The sequence below is a fragment of the Equus caballus genome, chromosome 30 (genome assembly GCF_041296265.1).
Source record: "Equus caballus isolate H_3958 breed thoroughbred chromosome 30, TB-T2T, whole genome shotgun sequence".
Taxonomy (NCBI): domain Eukaryota; kingdom Metazoa; phylum Chordata; class Mammalia; order Perissodactyla; family Equidae; genus Equus; species Equus caballus.
In genome coordinates, this window is record NC_091713.1 from 12,870,843 (window position 1) to 12,887,589 (window position 16,747).

A 16,747-nucleotide genomic window follows, 5' to 3' on the forward strand; every position below is an offset into this window, starting at 1 on the left:
TAGGATGCGCACTTCCTACCTGGCTCCTTCCTTGGGTGGAGCTAAAATCCTGCTCTCTGTGAGTGTTCCTCTTTGGGTCCTAATGTGCCCTTGCGGGGCTCCCTGAGCACCTGTCTCATCCAGGAGGGGAGATTTAACTTGAAGGGGACTGAAGCCAGAGCAAGCGAGGCCCCAGCGCCCCACCGACAGCTCATTCTCTTCCCTTCCCAGGAGTGCGACATCCTAACGAACTTCTCACAACACGCTGTTGTCTCTGCTCTGCAGAAAACCTCCTTAGACCGTCTGGAGAAAACGTGGGGGAGTTTCCTGGTCGGTGGGCCTCTGCACACGAGACCTGGTAGAGGAGGGACCTCCCGTATGTCTGCCATTGCCCCTCAGTCACCGGGGAACGCCTGGGAGGCGGCAAACCCTGGGGACAGGGCCTGGGCAGGAGGGGGGCTCCCTAAGCCTCCTGGGGTCCTGAGTGCACCAGTTCTGCTTCAGGAATCAGTTTCCTTGAATGGCAGGTGCTGCTGGGCTGAGCGAAATCGGAGATTTTCAAGTGCTGACTTGATAGCAACAGTTGAAGCTCACCCTGGTCACAACAGAGCTGCTCCATAGCAACGGGAACGGAGGCCCCAGGTGACCACAGGAGAGCCCCGTCCCCAGTCCCACGGAGACCTGAGTGCTCAGAGGAGCCCAGTGAGAGCACTCGTGCAGGCTGTTTGCATCCTGTGGGGTCTCAAATAAAAGGGGTTTGCACTCAAGCCCCCACAGGCATTAGTCCTCCATGTCTCCTTCCTTCTTTCCCCTCCCCTCAGGGAGAGCTCTGAAAATTTAACAGCCTATGCAGCAAAGACAAGTCTCTGAGCAGAAAACTGATGACCAAGGTCGAGTGGAGGCGGGAAGTCTGGAAAGAGAGGAGTGTGTGTGGGAGGGGGACAGGGCAGGGTGTGGTTTGATAGTTTCTCACTTAAACTTTCTCTGAAAAATCCCAGTGTGTCTTGTCCAGATTAGCAAGAGGAGGGATCTCTTTGGTCCACGGGCAGACGGGCTGCAGCCTGTGGGCAGGGGGCCCTGGTCACGGGACGTGGTGGTGCTGGCTGGGCTGGTCCAGGAGGGGCTGCCGAGCTGGCACAATGAGCAGGTCTCTGGCTTCTGTGCAGGTCCATCCTGCCAGACTTAGCTTCTTGCAGGCTGTGGGGTGGGTGAGGTGGGTGAGGGTTCCTATCTTCCCTCCACCAGCCCAGAGTGTCCTCAGGAAGCCAAGCTCCCGCTGCTCCTGCTGTCTTCACCACGTCTCCAAGGGGGGTGCAGCCCGCCCGCCCCAGGGATGGGCATGGCAGGGATTCCCACAGGCCAGGTGGACAAACAGGCTGCTCAGCCTGGAGCCTGAATGTCTGGAGCAGAGTCAGATCCGGGTGCATTCTGGGACTCCCCACTGGGCCCCTAGAACAGACCCTGCTACTCAGTCACAGGAGTCTCACCTGAGTGCCCAGCTGGCAATGACGTATGTCCCAGCTGGCTGAGGAGAAGTGTCTGGCCACCTGAAGGATTCTTAGTGGATGCTTCCTGAGCAGACGTTGGAAGCTTCATGTAAGCGAGGCAGCAAAGTGTCCTGTCACCCCCTTCCCTGTTGATCAGAGGTGGCACCTTGGGGTCCACGTCCTGAGTGGATGAAGAAAGAGTTCTGTTCAGGGGAATGTCCTGAGGGGCTCCTTAGGGAAGTGAAGGCTTTGGCGTGGCCTCCGTTCCAGCCTGGGGGCCAGACTCTCCAGGGCCTGGGCCAGGCAGGAGCCACTCACCCAGGCTCCCAGGACACCCCGCCCTCTCCATCCACGGCTCGGCCGAGGACACACCTGGGAGCTGAGGGCACAGGGCTCCGGTCAGGGGTGGGATGGGGGTTAGGTGAGCACATGGGAACAGGGCCTCTGGCTGGGAGGGGCAAGTGGCCTCTCCTCTGTGGCCCTGAGCAGCTCACTGCCCCTGTTGGGCCTCTGTCTCCTCATCGGGGAGATGCAGGGATGATGGTCCTGTGGCACAGGCCTCAAGGGGGGTGATGGGCTAAAAGCGGGGAGAGGAGCATGCGGAGCTTTCTGCCCTGCTCCCCCTGGAGGGGTGAGGGGAGGGCAGTGATGACGGTCATGGCACAAGTCCTCAGGAGACCCTGTGAGGGAGGGGAGGACTCACCCTTTCCAGACGAGGAAACAGGCTCAGGGAGGCCAGGCCAGGCCACACTCAGAGTGACAGTTGGAGCTGGGCTTGTTCTAGAATCCTAGCACACTGGAGGTTGGAGTAGCCTTGGTGGCAGTTGGCTGGGGTCAGATGTCCAGGGTCAAAGGCCGGTGGTGCTGGGGAGAAGTTGGGGGAGGGGAGCATGGCCTCACTGACTTGTCCTCCATCCTGGCAGGAGGGGCCCTCCACGTCTGCCACCCTGCAGTACACCCCCAGAGAGTCCAGAACAGCAGGTGGGGGTACCCGGGGAAGGAGCTCTGCCCTCCCAGCCGGAGGCCTCAGACTCAGAGAGCAGGGCCCTGGCTCCTGCAGCCCTGCCTCCTGGAGCCACAGTGCCTGAGTCCCAGTAGAGGTGACAGGAGGAGGCCCTGGAGAGCTGGTGCAGGATGGATTTGCGGTGGGGAGGGCCAGGGACCACGTTCCCTGTCACTTGTGGGAATCTGGCCCTGGGAGGTGATAGGAGGAGTGCGGGGTTCTTGGGGTGTGAAGGGAGGGAGTTGAGGGGAGGCTGCTAAGTGTCCTCGGGGGCTCCTCGTGGGAGCTCAGGGGTGGGCCAGGACGCCGAGGGGAGGACTTTTCAGCTACGTCAACTGTGAAAAATGAGGCACCACTCCTCTAGGTGATTACATATAGTCCAAAGCCACATTTATTAAGACTGCGTTGTACTTACTGAAGACAGGACACGCATCAAAAGAAAAGAACAGACCCTCAGAAACAGACTTATCTCTGATGGGAATGATATTAAGGTGGCATCAAAAATCAGCGAGTAAAAACTATTTAGTCGATGATGTTGAAAACACTCGCTTGTCTGTAGAGACAGATAAACCCGAATCCTTACATCACACCCAACACTCAGGAGGGCTAGACGGATCAGAGGCTTAACTGTGGAGGGTGAAGGATGAAACTAAGACCACGCAGGACAGAATGCCTGAAACCTGGAGTGAGAAAGAATGTCTTAAATGAGAAGAAAATAGCGCAAACCATAGGTGAAAAATAGATTTAATGATATCAAAATTAAGTATTTCTGTTCAATGGCACAACAATTTTAAAAGAGGGATGGACTACTGGGGGAAGATATTTACAATACCTAAAGCAGATTCTGTATGAGAGACCCACTCACTCCACTATGGTGGTCGCAATGCTGGGGCCAGGGGACCCAGGAAACCCCCCAGCCCCCCAGGCCCCACACTAAGCGGGGTACCAGCAGCCCGCCCACCTGGGAAGGAGGAATCTGACCCCAGCCCGATCCCTGACCCCTTGGTCTCAGCGCACGATCTTCGGGGCCCACACAATCTTCTTCTAGAGCCTTTCCCGACACCCTCACATCCTTCAGGGAAAAGCAAAGGGCCTTCCTCTTCCCATTTTGAAGCAGCGCACCTGACAGGTGGCCTCAGGGGGTCCTCGCTGCCCTTGCCTCTGATGCTCTGTGTCCCCTGAGGACCAGGCGTCTCTGGAACCCGCCTGCGGAGGCGGCGGCGCCAGGAGACCTTCTCCTCCAAGAGCCGGCGGCGGCCCAGCGCCCTTCTCTCCCGGGACAGCCTGGCCGGTCCCGGGCTTCTCTGGATCAGAGGGCGGGGCAGCCGCTCTCCGGAAGGTTCTTGGGCGGGCGCTGCATCCCCGGGGGCCCGGCAGAGACCCACCCCCACCCCCCCGCCTGAACAGACGGCAGCCCGGGTCCCGCTCATCGCTGCCGTGGGTCCCTAACCCGCCGGAGCCCGCCACCCCCAGGAAGCCCCCTACTGTGCCCGCCGTCCCCGGTGGACGTTGTGCCCGCCCCCCGCATGGTGTGAAGTCATATTTATGCCTACTTCCCCAAGCGTCTCTATGATGTTGGTAACTATTACTCTTCAGTCTTCAGCCACGGTGTCGTTTGAAAGTGATTCTTCCAGTCCCATGCTAGCGATGAGCAGAGTGTACTGAATTTCATGTGGCTGAGAAGAAGGAAAAGCCATGCTGTTGGCATTAGCAGGCACCCAACTTTCTGAGTAATAACAAGTCAACTGTAGTTTCAACATAAATGTTTAAAACCTTTCGAGGTAAACCTTATGTGAGCTGACCAAACCAACCTTCTCCCATTGTGTGTGAAATCACAGGACAAGGGAAGGAAAGCAAGTCAGCAAAATTAAAGGAAGGATATTTTTGGCTCACGTCCAACCAAAGACCAAGAAAAGCCAGAGACCATTTTCTAAAGTGTGTAACCGACACAGAATGTTCTGTTACCCACCTGTGAAACGTCTAACGAGCAATTGCCTCTGTATTTTATTACTCACATTGGCCTGGCACTAATGCATGTGTGAATGTGACTCATGTCTCCCAGGGCTGCAGTAATCTCATCCTTTTTGAAACTTCTACCTCCCTCCCTCCCAAAGGGCTCTTTCCTGTATTTTAAAAAAAACAATTAGAATTAAATTTAAGAAACGGAGAAATCCTGAGCTTTGGCAGAACTATCACTGAAATAACACTTCTTAAACATGATTATCTCCTGATCTTGTCCTTTTATGATGCTGATAGTGCCAGAAAAGAAACAAATCCAAGACTGTAGCTCTCCTTTTGGGTTACTGGTTTTATCAGAGAATTGCTTTTAAGCCACTTACGGATGAAAACTACTTTTAAATACTGTCTACTGACTCTGTTTAAAGAAATGTACGTCCAACTCTTAGGTTATTTCCAGAAAAGGAAAACAAGCAAAACAGCTTCTTTTGGCCATGGAGAATTCAGATGTGTAATGAAAGCTGTAGGGAGTATTTATAACCAGACATAGTTACACACGCGTTTCTCAAAGGCTTGTCATTAGAGAGGGCATTCAGCATTTACATAAGATCAGAATGTCTTCATCCCTTAACTGGGAACAGAATTATTCATTCCATGTGAAGGAAGTCTACGGAGCTTTCAAGATTATCCACTTTAATGAAAAAATAAAATAATCAAACTTATACCACACATGAAGAACTACTACCCCAGTTCACACAGACACAGACAGACAGACAGACAGACACACACACACACACACACTCTCCTGTCCTCTGTTCTCCAGCCCTTGCCAGATGGAGGAGAGCAATGAGCCCTCTGGTCCCTTTTTCCCTTGGCCCTGCTCTCCTGCCCATCACCTACCCGTGGTTTCTGTGCTGGTCCTCCATATTATCCTGCACCATCCTTCGCCTCTCAAATCCAGCTGTGACTCTCTAACTATGTGTCACTTCTACTCACTCTTTCACATATAATAGTTCAAAACTCTGACAGAAAGAAAACAAAATAAAAAAGCATAAGCATTAGAAGCTGCAGTGGCTAAAGATCTAAAAGCCATCTGGGCTTTCTCTGTCAGCCCCCCCACTGCCCGCCCTGGGTTGCAGATGAGCAAGCTCACTGCCCTGGAGAGGTAGAAGAGCCCCTCTGTGCATCAGCGGTAAGAAGTGGCAGGGCGGAGTCTGATGCAAAGGTGGCTGCCTCGCATCTACAGCAGGAGGGAAGAAGGAAGCCGAGGCTCTGCTCTGAGGAGAGCCTGATGTGGACCACGGAGATGGAGGCGGAGCCCAGGGGTCACCCCATGATGAGTCCCAGATGGGGACATATTAGTGAGAAATTGGATAGCTCATCACAGCAGCTTCAGAGGACAGTGAAGGTGGCACAAGGAAGCATGAGCTGAGCATGAGAAGCCCTGAGTTCTTAGCCCAGTTCTGTCACTGTGCTGTTGCATGTCCCAGGCATGCATGTCACTTACCCTAACTCTCTGGGTCGTCTCTTCATGCTGAAACTACATGACAACATGAAAGCATCTCTAAGTTGCCTTCTGAGAGCAAACAGGTCAAAACTGAGGCACAGGGTTAGGTAAATAACTACAATGAGGCATGTGAAATGGCACATCTGGTGAACACTTGAGAATTCTGATTTTCATCAGAGATCTTTCAATACAACAAAATCTAAAGAACTCTTGCAATTTGTTGGTAAACCTGGAATCGTATTATTTTAAATACCACTTCAGTCCACGACCATTACCTGAGGTCTGGCAACCTCACAAATAGGCCTGTGGGTAGTGGGGTCTGTTTGGTTTTGTGGTGGTGTTTCTGATAATGGGATGGAAACGGTAAAGCACACAGCACCCAAAACAGTTATCCTTTCTTCCACCTAAACACCCCTTCTTCTACCACCTCCTCTAAAAGAGTGTTCTTCTCAAAGGTAATGTGCAACAACTTGGTTAAAAGGTATAAACTCCAGCCCATAGTAGGTTCGAGAGCAGTGTTACTACTTCCCTTTATAGACTAAAGTCACGCTCTCCCTCCTCTTGTTTTCATGACTCTCCCTGGTAGGGATTCAGCCTCCAGCAGGACTAATGCTGTGTGAGTAAACATTCCAGATCTAAGAGGCAGGTTATTGGCATGGGAACTCGCGGCTCTTTAGAACTAGAGAATTTCATTTTCTTTTTCTGGCTTTAGTTACTGCCTGAGACAGGAGGCCCCCGTGGATATAATAAAAATGAATAAAGAAGATTGAGTTCATAAAGTGACTATACTCAACATGTTTGTAACTGCACAACATTTTGTCACCAGGCTCCAAAATGGGCAAGTGTTTATTGTTGTTAATTGGACACATTACACTCGCATCTTCACACAGAGAGATGGACAGTGCACTGGGACGTGTGGAAGTGGACATCCAAAAGTTTTAGCAGAACATTAGTGCTGTGGTTGCTCTGGTAGAACCACAGAGACTCAGCACTGAGCTCTGACCCCACCACTCTGGCCCGGGCTGGAACCACCCCAAAGAATCACCCGAGATCCACGGCAGCTCCCATCTCAGTTGCACAAGACATTCTACAGGAAAGGTAAATGGAACAGGAGGCCATACCCACATTGCAAAGAAGGATTAATAACACTTTCCTCACCCAAATTAGAATCCAGTAACCCTATCTTAAACTAAAAAGATTGTCTCCAGAGTATAAAAGTTTATCATTGTTCTTTCGTGAAATCCAAAATAGTTAACAATTTTGCAATTCACATACCAAACCCCAAACTATTTTTATTCTGTATTCTGTGACTTCCTTGATGGTAGAAAGTGGGTATTATTCATCTCTCTGTATCCTGTTGTTGGCACATTGTCTGGCAAACAGTATATATTCAATAAGTGTTGCTGAATGTTTAATAAACTCCTTACTAATTAATATAACAAATATTTATCAAAATTATGTGTACATCAATGCCCCATGCTGCTACTGTAGTTGGGAATCATTGAGCTGGAAAAAAACTTAAAAATGGTTCATTAATGTGATGGTTATTTGATAAAACATTACCACGCAACAAGGAGAAATGTTTTAATTAATTTGAAGAGCTGAATATAACTAAGAGTCCAGAAAGGGAAAAAAATCAACTCTTTTTTATTCCTAGAACTCGCAAATGTTTTAGCAGATTGGCCAACCAACTCCGCTTGGTCCTCATTGGTTGTCCTAGTAAGAGAAGTCCTGGGAGCACCAGGAGAGTCCACCGACATAAGTCTTCTGTTGGTACGCGTGAAGATCTGTGGCTTGGCTTAAAACTTCCTTGCGTGTAGTTTTGCTTGGTGTGGAAAGTTAGGAGAGAATCTTTTCTCCTCATCTGCAAGCAATTAAACCAAAGCCCTCTCTCCTATTCACTCCTCATCCAGTCCACAGGCATTTCCAGTCCGCCACACGCAAGGTTTCGGAGAGCCTTCTTTGGGGCTTGTCAACAGAGCTATGTGAGGGCGACATTTTGAGCAATGCCTTTCATCTTTTTCTTCTTCATTTTTTTTTTTTTTTTTTTTTAACCAGGAACTGCTACCAAGTTTGGAACAGCTTTGAAGGATAATTAAACTAAAATGGGCTTTCATGTTGGTGAATAAACACATTGCTTTCTCTTGGCAGGAAGCTTTCCAGAAGCATCTACAAAGTGTTGAGATGCTCATAAACCTCCAGTTCGTGAAGATGTGGAGAGAAACCACCGTCCAAAGAGAGACCAGTAGATGTTTACTTTGTAAGCAAAAGAGAGGTATCATTGTTGCATCTGAAACCGTGTCTCCATCTTGCCCAGTTGCACTGAATTTTCTCTTTTTTATTACCTAGTGGCCAGCACTTCCTCAGTACTCAGTTCAGGTATGTCACAGGCCATTTGCATTCCGTCTCCAGAAAATAAGTCATGTGTACTGAAAAATGGTGCCTGCAACTTTGTAGTGATGTTATCCCCTAAGTTTGGCAGTGACATAAGAAAATAACACCACTAATAAACGACGAATGTGGCTTGCTTTCATTTTCATCCAGGTCTATAATACAGAAGCAGCTTTTTATTTTACAAAAGGGTAGAGTTCCACCAAGGTACTTTTGGAACGGACAGTTATTTGCATTGACTTCTCTTTCTTTTCTACTAACGCTAGAACTTTGTTCAACAACCAACAAGGCTACCATTATTACCCAGATCACTAATCATCTCGTGTTTAGGCATGTGTGTTCAGCATGTATAAACTAAACAGTCCTTCTTCCAAGAGTGTATGTGAGGTGAAATATTTATCTCTAGATGCGTACATTGGAAGGGTTTCCTTTTTTAAAAGAAATGCTGACCTTTTCTTTCTTTTTTTAGAATTGCTTTTCATTTCTTTTGAACCCATCAGAAAATGTTTCCCTACTGAAAAAAAAATCAAGCTTCATATTTTATTGCACTGACTTTTTTTTTTTTTTTTAAAGATTGACACCTGGGCTAACAACTGTTACCAATCTTTTTTTTTTTTCCCCTGCTTTATCTCCCCAACCCCCCGCGTACACAATTGTATATCTTAGTTGCCAGTCCTTCTAGTTGTGGGATGTGGGATGCCGCCTCAATGTGGCCTGATGAGCGGTGCCATGTCGGCGCCCAGGATCTGAACCCCAGGCCGCCGCAGTGGAGCACGCGAACTTAACCACTCGGCCATGGAGCCGGCCCCTATTGCACTGACTTTTAAGTTACTACAATTATAGGTACAAACTGAAGTTACTCTGGGCAAGAGATATAAATTTTTTTTAATGGCAGTCTTTTAGTTACTCATGGCTATTTTATTATTTCATAGTCTGTTCGAAGAAACAGCCCACTGGTGTGGAAACTTCCTGACTTTCCTCTCACAAGTAAGAGCAAAAAAGGTCTCTCTCTCAACCTCTATCTCGCTCTTACGTGTCTCCCCCTTGCGACTTTTTTTTTTGCTTTGCTCAACTGTTGGTCATTAAATCCTCATTCTCAGTTTACACCTTGGACACATGCTGTCCGGAACCCAGGGAACCCCTGTCTGATTTGCTATTCCTCCTTGTCATGCTTACCTTTAAGGTCAATGCAAGTTGCCAGAAAATGAAGTGCTTTCTCATTATCTATAAAAACAGGCATTTTTACATGAAATTCATACTGATATTGAAACAAGAAAAGTTTCCTATTGTGTCATAGTCTACCTTAATTTGCTACATTAATTTATTTGATATAAAACACAGCTATAAGTGTGGAAAAGTAACATAGCATAAGAATATGTTAATGTTCAAAAGATCAAGTAGGTATGAGTTGATTTTGGACTGAAAGGTGCATTGATGGGAACTGATAAATGGCTTTTGGGGGCAATTACTACTTTCAAATCCAAGTGGTTATGTGGGGAAGCAATTTTGTAAAATATGACTCTGCTCTCTTAACTCCAGTGAATTAACCCAAGGACTGGTCCCTAATAAAAAAAAAATTCCCATAGAATTTTGAATTTTAGGTGTAGAGACTCTGGGACCAGTAACATCCTGGGTGGCCAAGATTGTGGAGCACTGGAGCTGCCAGCAGCCATGTGTCACTATATGCACACATCACATGTATCATGTGAGCACACGAGAAGCTGGTCTGGAGGGCAAAAGTGAGATGAATCAGATTCCAGAGAGAAACAGATAAGAGAGGGACGCCATCTACCCCTGATTTTCCTGAAGCCTTACTGGGTCTGCACACTTCTCCCAAGTGTGGCCGGTCAGATATTTTTTGCATGTCCCCAATAGTCTTCATGTAATTTTAATTTTTTTATTTAAATGACACTGGCTTGAGAATGTATTACTTGCAACATAACAGTACTGCCTAATGCAAGATGAGTGAATCAGTTAAAACAATTGTGGAGTCTTAGATTTGTTTCAATAAGAAAATGGGATTGGTCATTTGAGTGTAATTGACTGATGAATTGATTTAAATATTCCGACAATTATTTAATTTTTTATTTAACTAAACTGGGACATTTCATCCTTGAAATCAACGTTTTCTGTTCTCTAACAGCAGCTTTATGTTTCTAATGAAAATAATAACAATAATATTTTTAAAGCTATCTAGACTATTTTTTTAAGCAATAAAAATTTAACATTACTTAGGCAATGAGCATGCATGAGTTTTTATTAAAGTTATAATACACAAAGATAAGTGTTTGGCAGAGTAAGCACAGAGCACTCTTTTGAGAGGACATCTTGTCATCTGGAGCATTTACCGAGTTGCGGCGAGATCGCATCAGCTCCTCTTTAGAAGCGGAAGTTCCTTGGTCTAATTGCAGTCATTCTTGGGCAGTTTTGCATACCTGCCTTTCACCCTAATTCTTGCTTCCGTTTCTTGGAGATGCCATGTGCATATTTCAGTGGAACTTGTTATTCTCCACAAGAATTAGCCAACATGCATGTTATGAAAAGTAAAATGATCTTTCATAATAATGGTCAAAGATCGGTTTCCATTTAAGTCATCTGGAGGACATTGATGAGAATCGTGTGGGAAAGAGAGCCTCAGACTGTGGACATTCTCACTCTCTCGAGGCCTGTGTTTTATAAAGAGAGCATTTTATCCACTATTCGTAAGAGGAGAATTACTAACTTAATCTTGCAACCAAGTGGAAAGAGAGTTGGTTTAAGATCACGCAGCCGTTGAGAAATGCTTCTTAGATTTCAATTTCTCTTTCTATCCTCCAAATTATTATTTTGCCTATTTTGACACCAATTGTTTGCCAATTAGCTATTGGAAAATATTTGAGAAATCAGAAATCTCTGCGGGAGAAATAAAATGATACTTCCACAGGACAGATATTTTGGTTAGGATCCAGACTTTGCCTCGAGGGTCTCACAGGCTGGATATGAGAACATGAGTAGAATAGCAATGAGCAGAGGCCCCTGGTCACCACACATGCACTTTGAACACCCAGAGCCCCAAAATGTGATGAGCTGGCCAGCATTTAAACTAAGACTGATAAAAATGATGCTTACATCAATTTCTAACACCTTATTGATAGGTATCTTCACCTTACTTTGCAATTCTTTAAAATGATTGAATCACATTTCTCTTCATTGAGCTTCTTTTCATTCTAGACAGTGCAATGGAGTGTGATATTTTAAATACAAATTCAGTATTAATGCCCTGGATTCACAAAATGACATGTTTCATAATAATATCTTGTTTGTAAATCATGTATCTGTCATAGTTATTCCTTCGTTCATATTACCAATTATTCTTTTCCATCATAAAAGTGAGTTTTGATTTGAAGATGGTTTTACTCCTTGCATTCGGAGGAAACTCCTCACGATATCAACATAGGCTGTGGTCATTTGGGATTTGACTTAATCTCAGGCAGTATTTTTCTCATGACTATTACTAAATTCTCCTTCTCTGAACTAACCTACCTTTCTGAATCTAATCATTCTCCCTCAAGCAATTAATCTAAATTTGGGATTTCTCTTCTCCTATGACCAGCCACTTAAAAGCTATGAAAACAGATAGAAAGTGGTCATTGTGGTATGTTCACAAAGTCACCAGAGCAATAGTTCTTTGACATTTAGTTTGACAGAGCCAATGAAATTTGGATAATAATCTTTTTCATTAAGTTTTGGCCCATGGATCCAAACAAATCTCTAAGTGACACAGTCCGCCTACCCTTGCTTCTAGAACACAAAGTGCCTTTAGAAATCTGACCACTGTAACTGACTCCACCAGCAGGGGAGAGATGTTTCTAGGAATAGCTGACTGCATTGTGGTGCTATCTAGGTTAGCTGGAAATGGAAAGAATGACTAGAGGCTCAGACCATAGAGGAAGCTTATAACCAACAGAGATGCTTAAGGAGAATCAGTCCGACCTACCTTCTGCAGTGAGTTCCTATAGCTGTGACTTCACAGGGAAGGGCCTCCTCTGAAGTTAACATCAGAACAATATAAAAAGGCCAATCTTGTGTCAGTGGGCCAGAAGGAAACATTTCCCAGATACCACTGTGTAAAATCATTCCCACTTTGCCATGGAATCAGTGACATACTTTTAGTCCTTCAAAGCAGTAGTGGATGTACCTGTGGGGCAATGAGAAGGTATAAGATGGCTCCCCACATACCTTCCACCTCCTACCACCAATCCACACTCCTACCAGCTTCAAGATCAGACTTACTAGGGACTTCCGCAAAAACCCCGATACGTGCTTGCCAAAATTCTATTCCCTGTTTGATTGTATGAAAAACAAAAAGTACACATCTAATAAACTTTCTTCATTAAGGTGAGAAACCTGAGTTCATGTACCAACCTTTCTCTCTGCTCTGCTTTCCCAGCCCTCCACATCCCAATTCTCATCTTCCTGTCCTATGTCCCTGTACCCAGAAGGAAGTCTGACCTTGTTGAGACCAATTATATAAACTTCATATGTGCTTTCTAACCTGATTTAAGACCTTCTTGCTTTCGAAGTTAAAAAAATTAATTTGTGTACTATTAAGCAAATTACATCTCATTGTGTCAGCTAACAGTTGGCAAACAGTAGGCGACTGCAGAAGATAGAACTAAAGTGTAAAAACAGAGAGAGAGAGATCAACACAAAGGAAATAAACACTCACTGTTTAATACGAGATAATGGGTTCCTTTTTTTCTTTCAGGATTCGAAAATAAGATTAAGATCCTAATGCACCTCAAAGTTGAGCAACCCTGGCTGGAATATCACAGATCCTTGAGTTGGAAGAGACCCTTTATTCTCCAGTGAATTTATACTCAATGCAAAGATCCCTCCTTCTACAGCATCCTTGACAACTGACCACCCAGATTCCGTGTAAATAACTCCAATGACAAGAAACTCATTAAACTGAGCAGACCACTTTGTGTTTAAAGAGTTTGAAATGTTTGGTTACACTTTTTCCACTGGTTCTAGCCTCCCCTTCTAGGGCGTTGGTTTTCACACCGGGGAATGAATCTCAATGGAGATACATGAGAACTTTCCAGGGAGTATGAGAGGACGATGAATTTAAAGATGTCATTTTCTAGAACTTCAACGGACATAGGTCATCTCTCTCAAAGCTGACCTGCTTGAAAAGGTCATTTCCTCCTGCACACCCGCCTTTCTCCTGCTTTACATGGTGCACCTCGCACCCAGCCCGAATCTCACTCCTGTGCACAAAAAATCTGGACAACGAACAAAAGGACAGTTTCAAAATGCACAGTTCCTGAGAGAATGTCCTGTGGCAGAAAAACAAATAGAGGTTCAGTGAGAGAGACTGCAGAGAGCAGGGCCTTATTTCATCCAGAGAACAGGCTCATGCTAAAGCTCCATGCCTCTATCTATCTATCATCTACCTATGTATCTACCGATGTATCTATAATCTATCATCTATCTATCATTTATCTATCTATCTATCTATCTATCTATCTAATCTGTCATCTATCTAATCATCTAATTATCTGTCTATCTATCTAATTATCTATCCATTTATCCATCCATTCACTCATTCACCTTTGCATCCATTAATCTATTTATGAATTATAATTCAAAGGTGAGGTAGCTGTCATAAGAACATGTATTACCACATTTACTTGAATTAGAAAAATTAGGTCAGTTTTTTTCCAACATAACATAAATGTAATTTGACTGATTAGTTTGACAGTGACAACTGGCTTTGCCAATTGGATTATATGGTGTACATTTTCCATGATATGAGTGATAGAATATGCACTACAAAGTTTCAATAAGACATAAATTTAAAGAACAGAGATAATGTGGCATAAGCAGCAAATTATATCCTTTGAACTATTAGACATGATCAAATTGTTTACAGATAAATTAAAACTATGCAAGAGGTATATTGCTTCCAAAAATTATTTTGTGTACAGGAGCAAAAAAAAAAATGCAGTGCAATAAATGTCAGAATAACAAACTCCATCATGCATATGGCAGATCTCTGAACATATGAAGACAACACTCATTTCTCCCTTACGTCACTCATTCTCCACTTTAAACTCCCCTGATGACCTCAGCCATTCCTCATAATTGGTAGCCAAGGGCATCACTGATGTGGGAAGGAATGAGCAATCCCAGCCAGTTCCAGCTCTCTCTTTCCTGAGTCCAGCTCGCATCCTTACCTAGCCTTCATGATGTACTCAGGCTTGGCAGCTGGCTTGTCCAACCTCACTACCCACATACAAGTAGCCAACCAAAGACTAGAGCAACATCCACTTCATCCTCTACAGAGCCAATGAATGATGTGACTGTTATTTCTTACTCTTCCTCTGGCTATTCTCTTGTATTAGGAGATGCTGTGTTTGCCTCAACTCAGTCTAAAAGCAGAAGAGATCCAAAAGGAGGAGCCCGTCAAGAGAAAAGGAGGCTGAAGGAAAATACATGTATATCCAAGTGTGTTGAAGATGAGAGTGTATCAACAAGCAAGATCACTGATGACAGGGTTAGAGTCAAAGTGCTTTAAGCACACAGTGACATCACACACACATATAGGCTATCATTCAGAGGGTAAGAGGTTGCTATTTTCCTTGCTTATTTGAATATACTACTTTCTCTATCACCACCACCATCGCTCCAAGCCCCACTCCTGGTCAAATCTTGCACATAAAGCTATCGGTTTCCATAGGTACTGCCTCAAGGAAAGGGATGAAGCAAAGAGACAAAGAGTCAAACATCTTAATTTTTGATCTTCTAAGTAGATTTTTCATCAATCTATATTATAAAAAGAAGTCTTTAAAGCTAGAATTTCAAAAGTAATAGACAGGCAGAGAAAAGTAATAGAAAGAGAAAAATGTTCTGGGAAATTCTAAAACATCCCTTGGGCTTCTGCCAAAGGACATCTACCTCCGGGCCTCCATTCCTCCCTGCCCGTTCAGTTTCCCTGAAGTGGATTCTCCAGGCCTCACTGACTGGCTCTACCCCTCAGCTGAGCTTGGGTTTCTCACCCAGGATCATGGCTGAGTCTTCACAGTGCCCATCAAAGCCACATTTTCCTGAAATACGTATCTGGTCCTTTCTTCTTAAGCCTGAAGCCAGTTACTGCTGTTGTCTTGTTGATGTTCTTGTTTGTTTTTTTCCTGATTCTAAACTCCAGTTCCTTTTCAGCTCAGTCACTAGAGTTCCTATTTCCTGTCTGACAGTGGCTTCTAGCTGCAGAGAGAAAACCCCCAAATAGTCATCCCGGTTGGTTCCGGTAACCTCAGCTCCGGGCACTTCTCCAGGTTCACAGTGATGACAGACTGTTGGAATAGTCCCCTGGGAAATGCAGCGCTTTCTGAGAGCTCCCTGATTGTATTTCTTATGCTGTATCATATTTCAAACAGTGAAATAAGATGTAGAATTAAGTTCACTCAGAATTAAAGGAAAGTCTACAGAATTCTCACTATCCCAAATGCTCCTGCTCATAGTTGAAGCCATACTTCAGGGGTTGGTTATATAGTGCCTGTCTTTATATTTCTCAAGAGGAAGTTTAAAGGATAGAGAGCACAATAGGAATGTTCTGGAGGCCGCAGTTCCATGACAAACAACAAGAGAAAGAAAGAGAAAGAGAAAGATATTTTGGGCGGTAATTGATGCACAGCGTCACCCAGACTTCCTTATTTACCACCAACAGGAGAAGAAGAGCATAGAGGAATTTTCTTAGGTACAAGTGAAGCTGACCACAACCACATGCCTGTGGCTTATTGTAATTTCTAACTAGAACGTGCCTCTCCCAGCTCTCCGTGTGACTGAGACATCCTCTGCTCAGATGTGCACTACTCAGAGCAGCTTCCCCACCCTCCTCTCTACAGTAGCATCTTCCCATCTCATTCTCAATTGATTGACTCTACTTCATTTTTCTTCACGGCACTTATTACTTTACACATTTCAAATGTGTTTATGGTCTACCTCCCACACTACAGTATAATCTCCATGGAAACTGAGTTTTTGTTGGTTTTTCCTGTCTCCTCCTCACCTCCAGGTACATATAGAGCCTAGAAAAGCACTATGACACTGGGCAGATATTTAGAGTGTATTTGTTAACGAATGAATGAAAATAAATTTTAAAAAATTCAACAACCTGTCTTCATTCTTCCACATTTTGATTGATTTGAATTGTTCTTGCAATGTATGTAGCATCCTATTTAGTGTGTGATCAATAATTCTCCAAGCAGAAATTTAGTGAAAATCCTGGCTTCTCATGTTAGCCAATGAAATCAACAATTCTCTCCATTATTCAAATCAAGGCCTTTCTTTGCAGGATGTGCTGCGATTTCTAATTTTTTGTTCTTATTTCTAGAGCTCTGGAAATAACAAAGAGCTCACTTCAATGAAAGCTTAGGAGAT

The 16,747-nt window shown here is 44.9% G+C and overlaps 1 protein-coding gene, 1 long non-coding RNA gene and 1 other non-coding gene across 3 annotated transcripts in view; all 3 read right to left on the minus strand.

Moving 5' to 3' along the window:
- Positions 1 to 349: 349 nt before the first annotated feature.
- On the minus strand, positions 350 to 2,330 carry LOC111771339 (uncharacterized). Its single transcript, XR_002805134.2, has 3 exons — positions 2,170 to 2,330; positions 1,467 to 1,647; positions 350 to 1,176 (listed from the first exon to the last, which is right to left on the minus strand). It is a non-coding gene; the product is annotated as an uncharacterized lncRNA (long non-coding RNA).
- MIR9125 (microRNA mir-9125) lies at positions 1,750 to 1,884 on the minus strand. The gene is given in 1 exon segment (NR_128157.1): positions 1,750 to 1,884. It is a non-coding gene; the product is annotated as a microRNA mir-9125 (primary transcript).
- An 867-nt stretch (positions 2,331 to 3,197) lies between the features above and the next one.
- The window catches only part of LOC138921524 (uncharacterized), a 31,842-nt gene continuing 18,292 nt past the window's right edge, over positions 3,198 to 16,747 (minus strand). The window contains exons 4-6 of the mRNA XM_070255746.1: positions 12,300 to 12,500; positions 5,326 to 5,447; positions 3,198 to 4,145 (exon numbers count right to left, since the gene is read on the minus strand). The gene's annotated coding sequence lies outside the window, so the exon portion shown is untranslated. The remainder of the gene's footprint in view (positions 4,146 to 5,325; positions 5,448 to 12,299; positions 12,501 to 16,747) is intronic.